Source organism: Motacilla alba, chromosome 7, assembly GCF_015832195.1.
Source record: "Motacilla alba alba isolate MOTALB_02 chromosome 7, Motacilla_alba_V1.0_pri, whole genome shotgun sequence".
NCBI lineage: Eukaryota > Metazoa > Chordata > Aves > Passeriformes > Motacillidae > Motacilla > Motacilla alba.
Window position 1 is genome coordinate 3246897 of NC_052022.1, and position 17787 is coordinate 3264683.

A 17787-nucleotide genomic window follows, 5' to 3' on the forward strand; every position below is an offset into this window, starting at 1 on the left:
AAATCATCACTGCACTCTCAATCAAAGAATTTTGGACTTCAGCTCAATTCACTCAGAAGCTGGGGATTATTTGGGCAGAACCCGAGATTACAAACCAAAGAGCACTGAGCAGCACACGTATATGCTCCAGTTATGAAAGCTGCTTAATGATTAAAGTCAGCTATGCTAAAAAAAAAAAAAAAAATTAAAAAAATTCAAAACTGATGTTGAGGTCTGAAAGTGTGTCTGTGGATTGACAGGGCAGAGGTTAAATCCAGATGAGGGTCACTCAGGCCTGGTGTTAGTCTAAATGAGTTCAGCATTAATGTTGGAAAATCCTGGCGCTGAGCTCACCACCTGTCTGCCGCAGAAATCTGAGGTTCAGCTCAAACTTGAGGGTTTCTTGCATTTACAACACTTATGTGCTGCTAACCAGGGAGGAGGAAGAGGGTAAATCTGGCTGTTGTTTCAATTGCTGCTACCACCCTTAAATTACTTTTGTCTGCTGCCTTTTAAAAAGGCACCACTTCTCACTTCTAGTGCCACAGGATGCTCGTGTCTGCGCAAATACGACAGAGAGCAGGGCTTTAAATAGTGAATCCTGTCAGGAAAACACAGCACAACCTTTCCACTTTTGTTACTTTTCTTTTCTTACATGTTCCCTTTATGTTCTTATTTCCACTTTTTTTGCAAAATAGGTCTGAAAAAGCTAAAGGAGAACTGCCAATTTTCAATCCCGGCAGTGATGACAAAACAAACATTTGGGTCCTGATCTCAACAAGAAAAATGCCTTACGGACTCAGAGCTGAGCTTTGTGTAACATCAAAGGGTTAAAATAACCAGCACTTAAAGGAAAGAGGAATAGATCACTTACAACACATATCCCATTATTTGTTGAAAACTTGTAGGGTGGATGTAAGCTCGTTATCATTCACCAGAAGATAAAATTTGCTGCAGAAGGTACACACTTTGCAAGTGCAGAACAGCTAATCTCAGACCACTAATAGATTTAACCTTGTATATTCACAGATATTTAAAAGTGTTATGGTTTGAAGGTCAACTCCACTGTCTCCGAGTACAAGGAAAGAAAAGAAAGGAATAAAAATTAGAAAGAATTAATTCTTCAAAAAGTTTTTACAAATCAAAACCCTGCAGTTTCACACTGAGAACAAAAGAAGCATATTAAACACCAAAGTTTATCAAGACAAATTAGGTCCCAGTTTCAAATTTTCTTTAATCTTTTGCATCTGAACGTTTTTTTGCCTCATGCTGTTTTCCCTAGTTAAATGTTAAAATGAATTCTAGCCAATACCATTGACTTCCTCCCTTAAAAATATTGAGACACATAATAAAAAATTAATTACTTCCCCTAATTTCCGTGTGATTCTTTAAAAAGATGTAAAATTCATTTAAAGTAAGTGGTGACTTTGTCTTTGAAGATCACGACAATTAACATGGATCAAAGCTTAGGTTCTGTAACGATGATAGCTTATTAGCATAATGAAATTAACTTAGAGACAAGAATCTTTAATAGGTACAACAAAAACGCTTTAATAATACTTGAAGAAAATTATGTATTTGCTAGAAGTACAACAGTTTCAGACTTTCTATCCAATTAATAACTTGTTAATTAACTCCTTTTCCAAACAATGTGCACTTTAAGTTAACATCTGCCCATTGGATAACACTTTCCAATGGTATTTTATTTAATATACTGTAGAACTGCAATGCTGTTTTACTGGGAATTCCTTGTTGGACTATTCTTACACAGGGAAACAGGACCCAAATATAGCAATATGCTTTCTACAGCCAACCAATTAAAAAAAAAAGAGAAGGCTTATTTCAAAGATGGGGAGGAGGAATGGGTAATTCCTTAATTCTGGCTGCATTGTTTGTGTGTAGTCTCAGATTTCTTTGCATTTTCAATGGAAATTATTTTCTGCAGTTTATATTCCCCTGCAAAATGGCTCTCTGCTGATTAGTGCCTTATATAGACCTGATTTGGGAGCAATTTTCATATCTTTTAAAAATATCTATTTATAGTTCCATGGTACAAGATTTTACAGTCTTGTTTTATAAGATTGTAAATCAATAACCATTGGTTTTGAAGACACAGAGAAGGAAGGTTCTTCACCAAAAAAAAAGTTAAAATAGAACCTTTTGTATAGAAAAAGCATTTTCTCAGACTTTGTAGTGCAGAGTAGTAAGGGCTTTCAGCACTTGAATTTTTAATTTAAATGACATATTTTTGTTTTAGGGGCTTCTGCCTATAGAGTGGTGTGGGGATCAAAAATTTCACAGAGCATTTTGCAAGTGGATTTGGAAAACACACGTGACTCTGCACTGCATGGGCTGCTTAGGCCAATGATGGAACAATTAAAGAGGCCTTATTTGAAACAAATGACTTATTATATTCTGTTGGGTCAAGGATTCATGTTTTAATAAATCCCTAATTACAGTAACTTTTCATTTAATCTGGCAAATTCTAAGCAAGTTAAGAATTTATGAGAGTTGGAATCAGCAATAAAAAATATGCTTGTCTGCCATTCTGCTCAGGGCCACACAGGTTGAACTCGTTTTGAGGAGCTTGGAAGCCAGGAATGTATCTCCTGCACAAGGCACTGTGACATGATTACATCTATGTATGTATGAAATAGTATTATACATGAATAAAATAATATTGTGCATGTATAAAACAATATTGTGCATATATAAAATACACTGTATATTAAATTATGCATAAAATTTCATATAGAATTATTATAATTGTTATTAATAATAGCCTGGAAAGCCTTCAATCTTTTTTTTTTTTCAGAAATAGAAAAGAAACAACAAAAAACAACCAAATCTCCAGCATAACCATGAGAGCACTTTTGAGGGGGGTTATTTTTTTTGCTTTGGCAAACTTTCCCACCACCAACCTGTGACTGCACAAAGCTTTTTGTGCACCATCCAGCCAAAATTCTTCCATCACTACTGGCTGAGCTCAGGATTTCTATTTCTGATCATGTGTGGTGCTGGCCAGGCTCCTCTCAGCTCCTGGTATATGGCTCAATACAGACACCTTTGAAAAAAAACCTCAAAATTGAGTTGTAATGAACATTTCCATATGAAATTTTCAGATTTAGAGCTTTAGCATTAGGATTTGCTAGTTCAACACCACCTTGGCAAACATTGTCTCCTCTAGAACAACACCCTTATGAGAATTAACTAATTAATACCCAAACAAACATAGCATAGGCTTCACCATCCTCTGAAACACCTTTTTCTCTGGTGTTGAAACAAGGTGCCAACAGTAACGCACATGGAAACTGTGTCACAAAGGAAAGGAATCAAGGAAACTGCTGAAACTGCTGTTTTCTGCACACAAACAGGCAACACCTCTACCTCTCCAAAGTTTGTGGTCTCTTTATTGAACATAAATATGCAAAGTCCTGTGAATTACCTCTGTAGCTAGCTGAAAATCTTTTTTTTTTTTTTTTTTTTTTTGTGCTTGTTTCAATTTGAAAGTTGCTAGGGTGTGTTTGAGGGCTTTTTAAATTGCAAATCAAAATTTAGAATTTTTCAAAACCTGTCCCAAAATACCTAAGGCTGAAAATCCTTGTTTAGAAACAAAATAGAGCAAGAGTTGAGCACTGCAAGCCCCTTTCTGGGGCCTGAGCTGCTCAAGAGCAATGGGGACAGCACGAGGGACATTGGTTGTGTTCCAAATTACTCAAGAGCTTCCAGGTCTACCTTGTTCCTTGGGGCAATTCTGCCACCAAAATTGCTGCAGGGATGAGTAAAAGGAGGGGCCCTGTAGGCAGAATGGTCACACAGAGGAGGCTGACCCAGTCCTGGCAGGATTTAGGGCCATGCCCGAGGCTGACCCAGTCCTGGCAGGATTTGGGGCCATGCCCTGGGGACCTGAGCACCAGCTGAGCTCGCCACAGGCTGAGTTCACCCACTCCCAGCAGAATCTTTCTGAAAACAAAGACACTTCCTTTGAACTCCTGGCTTTTGGCACACCAGGGTTTTTTGAGGTAAAACGTTTCCAAGCTGTAAATCCATCAGATAACTCCCCAGTTCCAAATTCCCTGGTATCCAAGAAATATGATACAACCTTGGCTGGGAAGTGCAGTCTAAAGAATATCATCACCTATTGCCTTTCCTGCATACTTCCATCCCATACCTATTTTTCCCTGGATGACTCCCAAGCTAAGAAAGGTCTCTCTCCTTGCTTAACAAAATCCAGTGTTTCAGCTGTACAAGACACTGAGTGCAGGCCAGAAACATTACAGGTTCTTCTAAGTAAGACATTATTATTCTTTACAGGAGGAAAAAGAGATCAGGCTCATCTCTAAGCTAAGAAATGCACTCAGTGTTCCAAATTTTGAGTCAATATTCAGAGTTAGTTTATACATAAGGCTCTAGTGTGGATTGATACAGTGCCAGAAGATACTAAATTCTCATTTTTAGTGAATGACCACCACAAAGAGTTGCCAGCCATGAGTTTCCTTTATGATAACAAAGAGCTTGCCAGGAAAACCCTTGGTAAAAAAATCAGTGCTGATAAATACATCGATTTAAAGATAACCAGTACAGCATTTCCTTTGTTCACACATGGTTTCATTTTTTGGTCAGCAGAAAATATTTCTCTTGCCCAACTTCTCCTTCCAACAAGGTATTTCAGCCTTTTTCCTGCTTTGGAAACAGAAAACTCTATGACTAAATCAAGAGTACATGATTTAGGTTGGCCTGACTGGACATATACAAGAGCAGGATTTGGCTGTTGAGAAATGGTGATGTAGCAGGTTTTTGGAATTTTATAATGGCTTTCTTCACCCATCCTATTCCAAATTATCTGCATAGATCTAAAAAAAAAAAAAAAAAAAAAAAAAGAAAGGTCTATTTTTCATTGATTATTCCCTTTGAAATATCACATTTGCCCATCAATGTGGTGGTGTCAGTCCCAGCTTTCTGTGATTTCTCTCAGTTGTGCCCTGGATTTGGGATTCTCTTGATGGCCCTGTTCTTTCAGCGATGCTGCTCCTGTCTGCTTGCAGAATAATTTCTCTTTCACACTTCATTTGCATGTTTTTCTCACTGCATGGGAAAAAAACCCAAACAAGCACAAGTTTCCTTGTCTCCAGCTTCACAGCTGAGCAAAGCATATATTCTCCTTCCTTCCCATTCCCCCTACCCTGCTGTAGAGTCGGAAATGTTGCTTCAGACGTTCATGTGCAGCATTGTGGAAAACCATGAGCAAAAATCCTGGCTGTGAACTGGGAAAGTCTGAGCTGAATCTCTTTGGATAACGACCTGAAGGTCACGCTGCACTAAAAGGACAGAAGCTACCCAAGCTTCAGGTAAAGGCATAATTTTATCATTTTCAATTCATCTCGGTTTAAAACTTTAAAGTTTTACTTTCAGATTTGGATAAATTCCACCTTTGAAACAGGAAATTTTCTCCAGTACTTTTGTTTATATTGATAAGGACTTCCTAAATTTCAAGCGCAACACAACAGACGAACTGAGTCAAAGGAAGGTGGGGTCAGCCCAATTACAGTGATCTTAGTCACCGCTTGCAATTTAAGTCTTCCTGAAAAAATTAAAAAATTGAAACTCACTGAAAAATGAAGGCAGAAACAACTTTAGAAAAGTTCTTATTTCCATTTAAGAAAAACAAACAATCTAGAACCTAAGTTATGATGGAGGTGTACCTGCCTATACCTAGAAGCGAGCTGTTACCTGCCCCTCCTGAAGAAGGTGTAGACCAGGATGAGTCTCCTCTTCTCCAGCTGAACAGACCGAGCGACCTCAGCCACTCCTTGTGTGTCTCCCCCTTCTTCTTTCAATGCTTTTGTAGCCCAAGTTTCACAGGTTGGGGTTTCAGGGTCCTGCCCAGCAGTTTTCATTTGTTATTCATTTGTGTTATACCAGCAAGAAAAAGGCATCAAGAGCCTGTTCCATGTGCACCCCTCACTGCTGAGTTCCAGCCCAGCCACAGCCCACAGCATTGCCCTGCTCCTCTTGGCCCTCATTACTGAGCACTCAGCATTCTCACCCCGCTTGTCTGCTCTTTAATAAGAAATAAAGTTGTTTGTTTATTTTATACCTATTTAACTTGTCGTTTAAGATTTGCAGAATGCCATCAATCTCTGCCTCGGCACGTTGACCTCACTTTAATTGGTGGGGCTCTAAATTCTGCACAGATGTTATTACTGTGAATTTAACTTTATATAGCAAGAAATTCGGGGCTGCCATATGCTGTCTTTTATGAGCTTGCAGTTTGCAATGTATATCCATGACTAATGCTTGTGACCCAGGTAAGCCCATGATTAGGGAAGGTAAAAAGTTTACCAAACTTTATTGCAGCACTTTCAGTAATTTCACCAGCAACTAATGAACACATCTACCCTGCCTCTGCGTTGGTACAAAAAATTGCTTAGCTCTTCTTGATATATCTGTCAACATCTAGTGCCATTCTGGGACTCTCATGAGTCAGCCAAAATTTTCTGCATTCAGAGATTGCATATCAGAGGGGATAAGATGATTTCCTCTGATATCCAGCATAAATCAGAGCTTTTTATGGTTTTCTAATGGTTTCTAGTTGTGCCTGGGGGGTTAGCCTTTTTGTTGAATAAAGTGGTGTGAAACTTTCTGAAGGTTAGTAGGATTTGGCCAGGTGCTAAATCCAGAATTCAAATAGATCTACTAAGTCTAGACAGAAGTAGAGAAACCAGAGATATATTAGGAAATTAGGAAAAACTTTATGACGTGTAATTTATCATAAATGTTTTAAATTTCATTCCACCCAACACAACAGCTTCAGTTTAGCTGAAGCTCCAAGAAAACCTGTTCACTGGGAGTGAATTTACTGGCCTCAAGGCCTGGGGGAAGCAAACAGTATTTCAGTGAAAGGGAAAATTGGAGAACAAAAAAAGCAGGAAAAAGCCAGTGGGTTTGAATTAGTCATATTATACATATATTTGCAATGCAAAGTAGGAGAAAGTCTTCAATCAACAGAGAACTGAGGTTGTGGTGCCTCCTCACTGCAGGAATGGAGTCAGAAAACGTCACTTATCCCATGATAGAACTTTCCAGGCTTTCAAAAGTGAGTACATGGAGTGCAGCAGCAGATAGAGGCAGCTGTAGATCAGAAGTCCTTGCCCAGCCTTATTTCCATGTCTCAGCCTTACCCCTGCTGAATACTTTGCCCAGCCATCAGCAAACAATAATAAATTCCTGCTCACTGTCAATAAAATTTATCACAACCAGAAGCATAGGAAAAAAAACCCTGAAAATATTAATAAATCTGAGGCACTACAAAGTTAAAGTTGCTGGTTATTGAGTAGGAATATGTTTGCAGCAGGTCCTGTGTTCCCAGCAGCTCTGTTCACATCTATGGAGTCAGCTCAGCTCATGAAACAGGAATTGAAGTGTTGCTCTCATGACTCACTCTGCTTGGAAACCTTTATATATTAAGAGAAAAAAAAAAAACCCAATCAGAAAAATCCCACATTTTAAAAGTGTCTTAGCCAAGCATGTTATTTCTCTTAAATATATAACAAAACACAACTGTCCTCAAGGTAAATATCCTCTGTTTTATTACTTTAGATCACTTTTCAGTGCTGTAATCATGTCATTAGGATTGCAGTCCCTGGCTCCAGAAGAAATAACCACCTAACTATAAAATTCTGGTTTCCCAGTCTATTTTGAGAGGACAACCAGAGGTCAGTGGGTCTGAGCCCCTGCCACTGAAACCGATGGCAGTAGGTTCAAGTTCTCCTGCTCCATGGTGTGGCCCAAGGAGGATTTTTTTTTTTTTTCTCAGCTGCAGTTTCTAACAGATGTTCAGGCAGCTCATGTCATTCTTCTGAACTGAATTAGAGAGCTGTGTCAGGAAAAAAGTGTGGACAATCTGTGTCACCCACGGATGCACCAGCAACATTCCTGCAGGTACCACCAGGGGCTTCTGTGTTTCTGGTGTTATCTAAAAAAAAAAAAAAAATTGAATGGGGAAAAAGCAAAGCTTCTTCCTTTGCCTTATAGGTGGAAATGAATTTGAACAATAAATCATTGAAATCTGTCTTCTACAGGTCTGTGTGAGGCCACCACAATGACTCCAAGGATCTTAGCTTTTCCTCTGAGAGTTTTTACCTTACTGTGCAATATCCTTGAGGGTAAGAGCTCAAAACCTTTGTTTTCAGCCTATTATAGCTAGAACAGGCTTACATTGTGGGAATTCCGTATTTCATAACACGTTGTAATGCGTTATGCTTTATTTTCACTACCTCTGGAGCCAGGAAAGTTGCATCTGTCATTAACTTCTGCAAAAAGTAGGATAGTGGAGACCAAAGGATAACAAAAAATGATTTCACACTGAGAGGCCTCTCCCTGCAACACCAGCATTCATCAGCATTGGTAATGGCAAGTGGCAGCAAGACACAAATGCCCTTAAGCTACCTTTATGCATCTCTACACTGTTTTCTTGTCCCTTCCTGCAGTCAAGATTTGGATCTGCCTCGTGGGATCTGCCGTCTCAGGCGGTCCAGATGTGGGCAAAATCTGCATCAACAGGTGCTAAACAACACGGCCATAGACCAAATCAGCTCAGTATAACCCCAAGAGATGCTGAAAGCCACTTTTAATCCCAGGCACCTCAGCTCCTGCTGGGCCTGACCTACCATGAATGTGCAGATGAGGACCCCAATGGCCTTTAAATAATGAATTTATTTATTCTTTTTTAAGAGTAAGATTGTGGGTATACTTCAATCCCCTTTCAAGGTGATTTTCTAGCACTCCAGTGTATATTTGCTGTGTTTCCTGAGGTCAAATCAGTGGCAGCATTAATTGCACTTACAAGGAATGCTGCTAAAATGGGCACAGAGTCCTAAACTCAATGTTTTCTTCATTATTTTGCAACTTTGGGAGCCTGCCAACATCGTTGTGAGATTTGGCATGCACTTACCTGGAAAGAATGAGGCTTAATATTTCATTTCAGCTTTGCAAGGTTTTCTCCTCCCGCCAAAAAAAGAGCAAGCAGAGGGATCAGAAACACAGGCAAAGGGCAAGGCTGGTCCCTCTGCTGCTGGCATAGATCAGCATGGCTCTGCAAGGTTCTGGGGAGCTCTCCTGGAAATCAAGAGCAGCTCCACCACGAGTGGCTGCACCTTTAGCAGCTGCTTCTCTGCTTTGCAGATTCGTGTGCACAGGGAATATTTTTACCTCCTCATTCCTGGAGGGATTGGTGGGTCACAGAATCATTAAGGTTGGAAAAGACCTCTAAGATCATCAAGTCCGAAAATTAAGAGGTGAGAGGTTTGTCACGCTTGGAGGTGTGAACTGCAAAGGCCAAGCTGAGAACCTCACCTGCAGCCCTAAAGCCAGACCTGTGTTTAACTCCTGCTTTAGACCTTTAGTACAGAAAATAATCCTCTGACAGCTTGGTCCTTGGAACCCAGAGACTGCTTTTTGTTGATTATTTTAATGTAAAATGTTTTGACAGCCTCAAAAAGGGGGTGGAAATAAAGGTTACCACCACCCATATCCCACAAGAGCTGCTATCCACTAGCACCTTGATAAGCTAAGGCCAGGCTGGACAGGGCTTGGAGCAGCCTGTTTTAGTGGAAGGTGTCCCAGCCATGGCAGGCAGGATGGGACAAGATGAGATTTAAGGTTCCCTTTATTAGGGGAGGGGTAAAAATTTTCCCTTTTACTGGTTTAAAACAAGAGCTCCATAGGGCTGGGACCCCTCTGGAAAATCATCACATTGGAGCTGGGCTGTTTGTGGCTGGGATGGTACTTACACAGTGAAGGTGCTGCTTGGAACCAGGGCAGTTCCTGAGGAGAGCACCAGGAAAGGGAGAGCCACTGCAGTGCCAAGGAGCGAATGCTTCCTCTGTCAGGATGCTTCAGCTGTTGAACAAAAATATTTTCCTGGTCAGATTCCCAGAGCTGTGCTTCCCCCATCAACAATGCCCAACTTTCTCCATGCAGGATGCGAAAACTAACTCCTGATTTAAGCTAAAATAATCTACCAGGCCTACAATTTAAGCATAGCTTATGTCAAAACCTTTCTGTGGATCTGGTCTTCCCTCTGCAGCCACCCCACTGGAAGGATTCAGCTATTTGGGAAATGAAACACTGCTCAGTGGGAATGAGGATGTCAGACACTGGTTCCAAGGGAGCGACGCCTCAGTATACTTTGGTTTAATATTCTTATGTCAATGACACTGGTAGGAAATGGGAAAAGGTAAAAGCTCTGTGAGGCATGTAAATCAGGAATGGGAGTGTGACAGCAGAGGCTGGCACGGCTGTCACCAAGGCTGGCAGAAAACATTCCCTAAGGACCCGAATCCCCACCAGCACTCCCGACCCGAGGAGTTAAATTTTGCTGTTTGCCTCAGCAGCATAAATCTGTAGCATTTTGACTGAATCCCATAAAAGTAAATCAGTGTAAGTGAGGCCAGACTGCGGCCCCACAATCCTGCAGGACCAACGCTGGGAACAAGGGCCGGCGATCGCAGCTCCCGCCTCGCTGGTGGCAGAGCACGGAGTCAGCCAGGGAGCAGCTGGGAGGCAGCCAGATGGGCAATGAAAGGGGCACAGCCAGCAACTCAAAAAAATAGGTTTTTAATTGTAGGAAATTTTTGCAAGGCATAAAGTTGAATTATTTTCATTTTTTGCTCCAGCAGCAGAAATGTAAATGCTGCCGTTTGCACGGGGTGGGGGGGGCGTTTTAGGTTGTTGTTGAGAGGCTGTGCTTAAAAAGGGGCTGGTATTAATCATCTCTACGTCAGGCAAGTTTAAAGGAGCACATCAGGCAGCTCCTTGGAGGAGCTGATGGACAGGGGTCTGTTTTGCTGGCTGGTGTTTTTTTCAGAGCGGGTATCAAATGGGTCCACGTGGCATGAACAGAACATAGCTCCAGATGGGAGAGCAGTTCCCATCTCTTGCTGAGTAAATCTGCTGTTTGAGACTATATTCTATGACTGAAATTTTATACATATGACTTTGTTGGAGCTGGGATCTCTTCCTTTGAAAATGTGCTACAATAATAATTGCATTTACCAGTTGCCAGTCCTTCTCACAAAACTTTTTTTTTTTTTTGTTCGGATTGTGAAATTAATTGTCTCTAGCTAATATAATTAAAAACAAACACTTCGGATTTCAGCAGAGGGAAAGGGGAAGGGAGAAAGAGAGGGGGGAAAAAAAAAAGCAAACTGCAGCCCTGATTTTCTATTGACAACAAGAAAGCTCTGCCATCCCTGAACTGTTTAATTATTGAAATGAACTGTAACAGTACACTGGATTGTTGCCGAGGTCACCGAGTAGTACTGGATGTCAAGAGGAAAGCAGCAGCTCCAAGAGCCCCGCAACGCCCCAGGCTCGGGGTGAAATCCCACACACTTTTTCTCAAGCATTCAGGCTCTGATAGGTAGCCTGATAGCAGGGCTGCTTTGCTGCTATTACAGAGGTCCAACGGTGCTTGCTTGTTTTAAGAGGAGCCAAGCTATGCTCTGGTGGCCACCGTGACGCTGTGATTCCCATGCCCTATCGCATTCCTCTTTCTCAGATCCCAGGCATTTTTTTTTTCCCCTACGTGCAGTCCAGGATGTAGACAAATGAATTCCAAGTGACCTATGTGGGGGTGGACTCTTTGGAAACAAACAACAAAAATAAGATATCTCCTGTCCTCACTTTTTCATTTGCTCGTTCCCTGGATACAGTTTATTCGTGGCAATGAAATACACATTGTGTCTCTGGAGTTAGATCCAGCAGCAACATCTTTACCACCCCCTAACCTTGGCTTTTTTTTCTTCCTCTTTTTTTTTTTTTCTTTTCTTTTCTTTTCCTGATTTCCTATTTAAGCCTTTACAAAAGACATCTTGTTTAACATTATCTGCTCCTTTGGAAGTCAGGCTGCCCTCTAAAGCCTATCATATCAAGGCTTGCTATTGATTTAAACAATGTTTTTTTTTTACTGGAAAAAGTTTAGGAAACTGGAAGTTTTGTAAAAAATTCTGTATCTGCACTGACAGGAGGATCTGTTGGCCAAATAATGGCTCTGTTTGCAGGGAAAAGGAAAAAAAAAACTTCTTTTAAATCTTCCATAGTGAAGAAAATCCTGTAGATTCAAAAACTGCTAAAAAGAAATAAAACTGCAGTTGAGGAACAGACAATAAACATTTCAGATTGCTTTATGGTGCACTATTACAGGCAACTATCTTGCTTAAGTAGGCATAACATTTTTTCACAGTATATATTTAAGTTTTTTTATGGGGTAGATTAACAGCAGGGACACATAGCTCTTAAAGGGAGGGCAGAAATAATTTCTGCCACTCCAGTAGCCTGATAGGTCACAAAAAATCTTTTTAAAATGGCCAGAAAAATGCACTGCATGGTCAAGCAGGAGCAGCCTCCAGCCCACCCTGATGCTCCTGTTGTGGGCTGCACACAGAGCCCATGAACAGCAAAAGCCAGGAGTGACCCCCAGGACTGTTCTGCCCCTGCAGGCTCTGGGGAGGCTGCACTGGGCTCCCAGGGTGCTGCTGGCACACCTGTGGAAGATGGAGCTCTGCAAACTGGAGAGAGCAGCGCTGGGAAGAGGTTCCAGCCGTGAGACATCACTCCCCTACCAGCAGCAGCACTCTTGGAGCATCCATGAGCCCACTGGCAGCAGCCCCTGGCTCTGGCTGTCAGAGTGAGCCTGCCCTTCTCACCACAGACCAGATATCAGACTGTCTGGGCCACCCCAGCCCCTCGTGGACCTCGGCCATGCTCCAGAGTGGCTCTGGAGCACAGGGAGCTATGCAGTGACATCCCCTTGCAGGCTGCCAGCCCTGCTAGATTGAACAATGGAACCAAGAATAACGGGGAAGGAGCAGCATTGTGCTGGATTCCCCTTGGCTTCATTAAAATCAGTGATGCCCCTCAGTTCTGGGTGCTCCAGAGCTCTCCTGGCTGTGCTCAAAGCAGAGCTCAGAGTGGCAGGATCCTGCCTGGCAGAGGCTTTTCAGCACTTCTCCCCTGCCCCTGCCCCCATGGGCTGATGGGGAGGGTTTGCCAGCTCACAGAACCCCAGAAAGGCATGGAAAGGTCCTTAAAGTCCATCTCATTCCACCCCTTTCCATGGACAGGGACACCTTCCACTGTCTCTGAGTGCTCCAAGCCCTGTCCAGCCTGGCCTTGGACACTTCCAGGGATCCAGGGGCAGCCCCAGCTGCTCTGGGCACCCTGTGGCAGGGCCTGCCCACCCTCACAGGGAACAATTCCTTTCCAGCATCTAATTTAACCCTGCCCTCTGTCAGTTTAAAACCATTCCCATCTGTCCTATCACTCCATGCCCATGTGAAAAGTGGCTCTCCAAATATTTAGCTAATTTTTTAACAGTCCAAAGGAAATGAGAGAAAACTGATTTTTATTAATCCCCATGGAGTAACAACTTGCTCTGTTCCCCAGTTTACTTTTACCTCCTTGGAAACACACACTATTTACTCCAGATGCTCCCACCAGTGGCTGGGTCCTCATGGGACCTCCTTCACCTTCCCTGGAATATGCAGAGTTTCCACAGAGGCAGAGGAGCTGATCTTTTTGTATTTTACATGCACTGAACCAAGCAATTTAACAGTTCATTCCCCCAGGTAGCCAGTGACCACAGAATGTCCATCTACTTAATTTGACAATTAATCTTTGGAAGGCTGGTAATCATTTTAGATTAACTTTTTTATCTTAAAAAAATCAGTAAGCAACTTCCTTCTGGTGAATTTTTCTTTTTATTTTTTAGTTTTTTCACATCTTTCCAGTGGTCATCTTGTCTGCTAAATGTGTTCATCCTTTTCCATGCATCACTTTGTGAATCAGAGGTGGGGGGGGAGGAGGGAGACTTGCTAAGAAATTGAAAAACATTTTACATTTTTTAAGTAGGTAAGATTAAGTATTTGTGCCATAGTTTACAATTATAATAAAATAAATCCAGAAACCATTTCATGTATGAGAGCATGTGCATTAGAAAACGTATTTCTGTAACAGATAACCATCTTCTGAACACTAGAATGTTGGTAATTTGTCAGTTTTTTCTTTTAATTAAAACTGTGTATATAGTTCATGCTCTGTTTGATTCAGTGTCAACATTTTGGATGGGGGCTAAAACTGATTTCCTCTTAAATCTTTGCATTTCTCAGGACAACTGATGAAGTGTGCCTCAACATTAAGCTCATGAACCCATGAGGTTTTGCCTGTTTCAAGATCAGTAAATCAAGAGATATTAGAGCAACAGCCCTGATAAGACTCAAGACTCCTAACACTTCTGTAAATGCTCTCTTTACCAAAACTGCATCCATTTTTCCTCTCAGACAACCTGTTTTAATTCATTGCATCATAACCAAGCTGGTCCACTGTAAAATGAATTAAAATTATGCTAGTTAGGAATTCAATTCTGAATGTGTTTCTCAATGCAACCCATGAAATGTTTAAAGTGTTTAATTTTATTTTTTTTCATAACAACAAAAAAGTCTGCCTGGTGTTTCTCTAAATAATTAAAAACAATATTTCCTCTTTTTTTAATTTGCAGTCTTCCTTTCTGAAAATATGAAAACTTGCATGGTCTGGGTTGGAATGGGCCTCAAAAATCATCCAGTTCCACACCCTGCCATGGGCAGGGACATCTTCCAGTGGACCAGTTTGCTGCAAGTTCCATCCAACCTGGCCTTGGACACTCCCGGGGATCCAGGGGCAGCCACAGCTTCCCTGGATACCCTGTGCCAGGGCCTGCCCACCCTCATGGAAGTATGGAAGTATTTTTTCCATATATCCAACCTAAATTTCTCCTCTTTCAGTTTGAACCCAGCACTCCTTGCCCTGTCACTACACTCCTGATGAAAAGTCCCGGATCTGGGTGAGTTTGGAGCCCAGCCCTCCTGACTGTCACACACAGAGTGGAAATAACCCCACATTTCTCAAAAACACACCCATCTCACCAAATTTAGCTCCGAGCCCCAGTTCCTTCTACCTTGCCTATTTTAATAAATACTTATGGCACTCAATAAAATTAAAACATCAGTGAACAAAACAGATCCATATGAATTTTCCCCCAGGGATTGGGAATGGAGAGGAAGCACATCTGGTACAGGACAGTCGTGTTGCTCACTGTGTTCTCTGATAGGTGAGTACAGTGATAATCTCATTTATCTGCACTGTACCTGAAATGCTTCTTGGATCAAAACCTGGGGAAGGCAAGGGAAAAGACTGAAAAGGGAGAAAGCCCTCTCAAAAACGATGGCGACTTCCAGATGTGATCAGCATGGCAGTGAAGTGCTGGATTCCCTGGGAATTACCTCAAGACAAACATGGTGAGAATTACTTTGGAGAGGATGTGAGGAAAAGCACACCGTGAGAAAGAGGAGCAGATGCATCTTTCAAGCTCAGTATTCCTCATGCCTCTAACTTCACATGCCCTTTTACTAATTTTTCTACACTGATAATCTATAGAACCTAATTACACAAAGTCTAAAAAAGCTCCTTCTACGAAAGGCATAATGCTGATATCTGAGTCACGAGCACAGTTAATGTAATCTAACACATATTGCGGGAACCTACTGCACACAGATATTACCAATTAGCACATGATTTTAACAATCAACATTCATGCAATTAATAGAACACTTCATATTCCTTCTAATTTTGAGCTCTGCATGAGCATATGTTATCATGACGGAATGTGGGATCATTTATTTATACTGGAAGCAAGGCACCACATAGAAATCAGAGAGGCTGAAAGTTAGCCTGAAAGTGAAATAGGCTCAGCTTTGCATTGAGGAAAGGATATTATTAGTCTGGCTTCAAGAATTTGAACCTTTACCTTACCTTCTTGTTGATCCTTGCTGTTGGTGAACTTCTGGAGAGGAAACTGCATCCTGATTACAGCTGGGGAATACAACAGTGTGTTCATCAACAAGAACTTCTCTCTGAAATTGAAAACTGTAACATAATCATCACTCAAAAAAAAAAAAAGCAAATAAATATGTCTTCCTTAGATATATATAGATATATATAGAGAGAGAGATATGTATATTCAAAGATAACAATAGACACCTTGTTTTCCACAAATAAAATGTATTCTTTTTCTTTGCTGTAACAGGAAAGAATCACTATACTTATAGGATAGAGGAGGAATACAGAGATTAAACCCAGATTCCCACAGCATTTAGCCACTCAGTTACTTTGAATTCCATAGGATTTAGGCATTTGATACCTTTAGGATCCAGTCCTGTCTATTTTTCTGGCAGCAGAGGAAGCAGGGAACCAAATGCCTGTTTCCCAGAGAGGTTGCCAGCCTACCTTACCTGTCCCTCTCTCCCTCCTCCTTGCTGCTGACATCAGTAAGAAGCAATGACACTAATTACTCAAGTCCTCAATATGTTACTGGCTCATTAAGGAGACAAGATGCTCAGTAAAGAAGGTGGGTTTTGCATGTAGGCTGCAAGGAGTGACACTGCACTGCTGAAGTCGGAAGTGGCTGGAGCTGCTGCCTTCCCTGTCTGGCTCTGAGGAGGAGAGCATCAAACCACAGGGACTGTGAGAGCCTTTGCTCCAGAACTTCTTCACATCCACCAGCTGCCTGGTTACAGAGATGTCCCTCCCGTGGTTCCTGCCACTGAAGACATTCCAGCAGGCCTCTGCAGCCAAACACATCCCCCTCAGGAGCTCCTCCTGGCAGCTTGGGCACACACCTGTGCCATACCAGCATCCACCACACCGACCTTCAGTTCAGGAGCATCTCTCCTCTGATCCTGCTCTCAAGAGCTGCTGTCACCACCGAGTCCCTTTCCACCTGCAATGGAAGGTGGTGGCTGTCCCCTCTTTGCCCTTCCAGTGGGTTAGGAACACCATTAGATCCCCCTGTGCTTCTGCTTTGGGAAGAGCTCCAAGTCCAGCATAGGGAGGCTGTTGGTGCAGGGAATTCTCCCCGGCAGCAGGCACCAAAGCACCTCAGACTGCAGATACAGACTCCAAATCATTGTCTTTCCCTCTTTCAGGACAAGCTCCTGGGAGAATTTGGTTGACCAAACATCTGATGTGTATTTATCAACAGGAGAAAAGCAGCCTTTCTCTGGGTATAACTGTATTTCTAAAAAATGTCATATTTATATCTCCCATCACTGTCTCCCAACATTGAGGGAGCTTTCACAGAAACATCACTTTTTGGGCTGCTGCTGTTTGAAATGAGAACAGATTAGAGCAATCTACAGGTTGATAAAGAAAACAGAGATTTCACCTGTGACTACACCTCTCAAGGGCTTTCCAACCCAGTATTGGTAAAAAATGGTGGTGAAGCCTCTCTGAAAGTCAGGGTCTGGCTGTGCAATATCCACACTTGGAAATAAGGATGCAGTTCAGTCAGTCCAGATTTCCATGATGACCGGGGCAGATGTACAGCTATAGACAAATGAGAGAGGGAAAAAAAGAAGGTCTCAAATTCAGTTTGTCCGAGCTAACTTCAGTGAAGCTAATAGATCAGTGAGAGTGCCATTGACAGGGAGGCAAACTAAGCCTAATGGTTTTTACACTGACTAAATACAATAACAGTGTCCTTCCTGCCAAAAAGAAATCAAAATATATTTTTTTCCCACCAATATCTTCAGTAAACTTCCATTTTTCTTAACCGTTATTTTTATTGAAGGCTTTACTGCACAAAGAATCCAGGGGGAACAGGAAATCACATAATGGTGCAGGTTGGGGAATTCTCTAAAAAAACGTAACCATGACACCCTTGTCATTACCAATCAAGTGTTCTTGATAAAAAGTAAAGTAATTAGCCTTTGA

The 17787-nt window shown here is 41.8% G+C and overlaps 1 long non-coding RNA gene across 1 annotated transcript; it reads right to left on the minus strand.

Annotated features, from left to right (window-relative positions):
- Positions 1-6788: 6788 nt before the first annotated feature.
- Positions 6789-17392, minus strand: LOC119703414. Its single transcript, XR_005257628.1, has 4 exons — positions 17240-17392; positions 15829-15942; positions 9771-9879; positions 6789-7433 (listed from the first exon to the last, which is right to left on the minus strand). It is a non-coding gene; the product is annotated as an uncharacterized LOC119703414 (long non-coding RNA).
- Between the last annotated feature and the right edge of the window lie 395 nt (positions 17393-17787).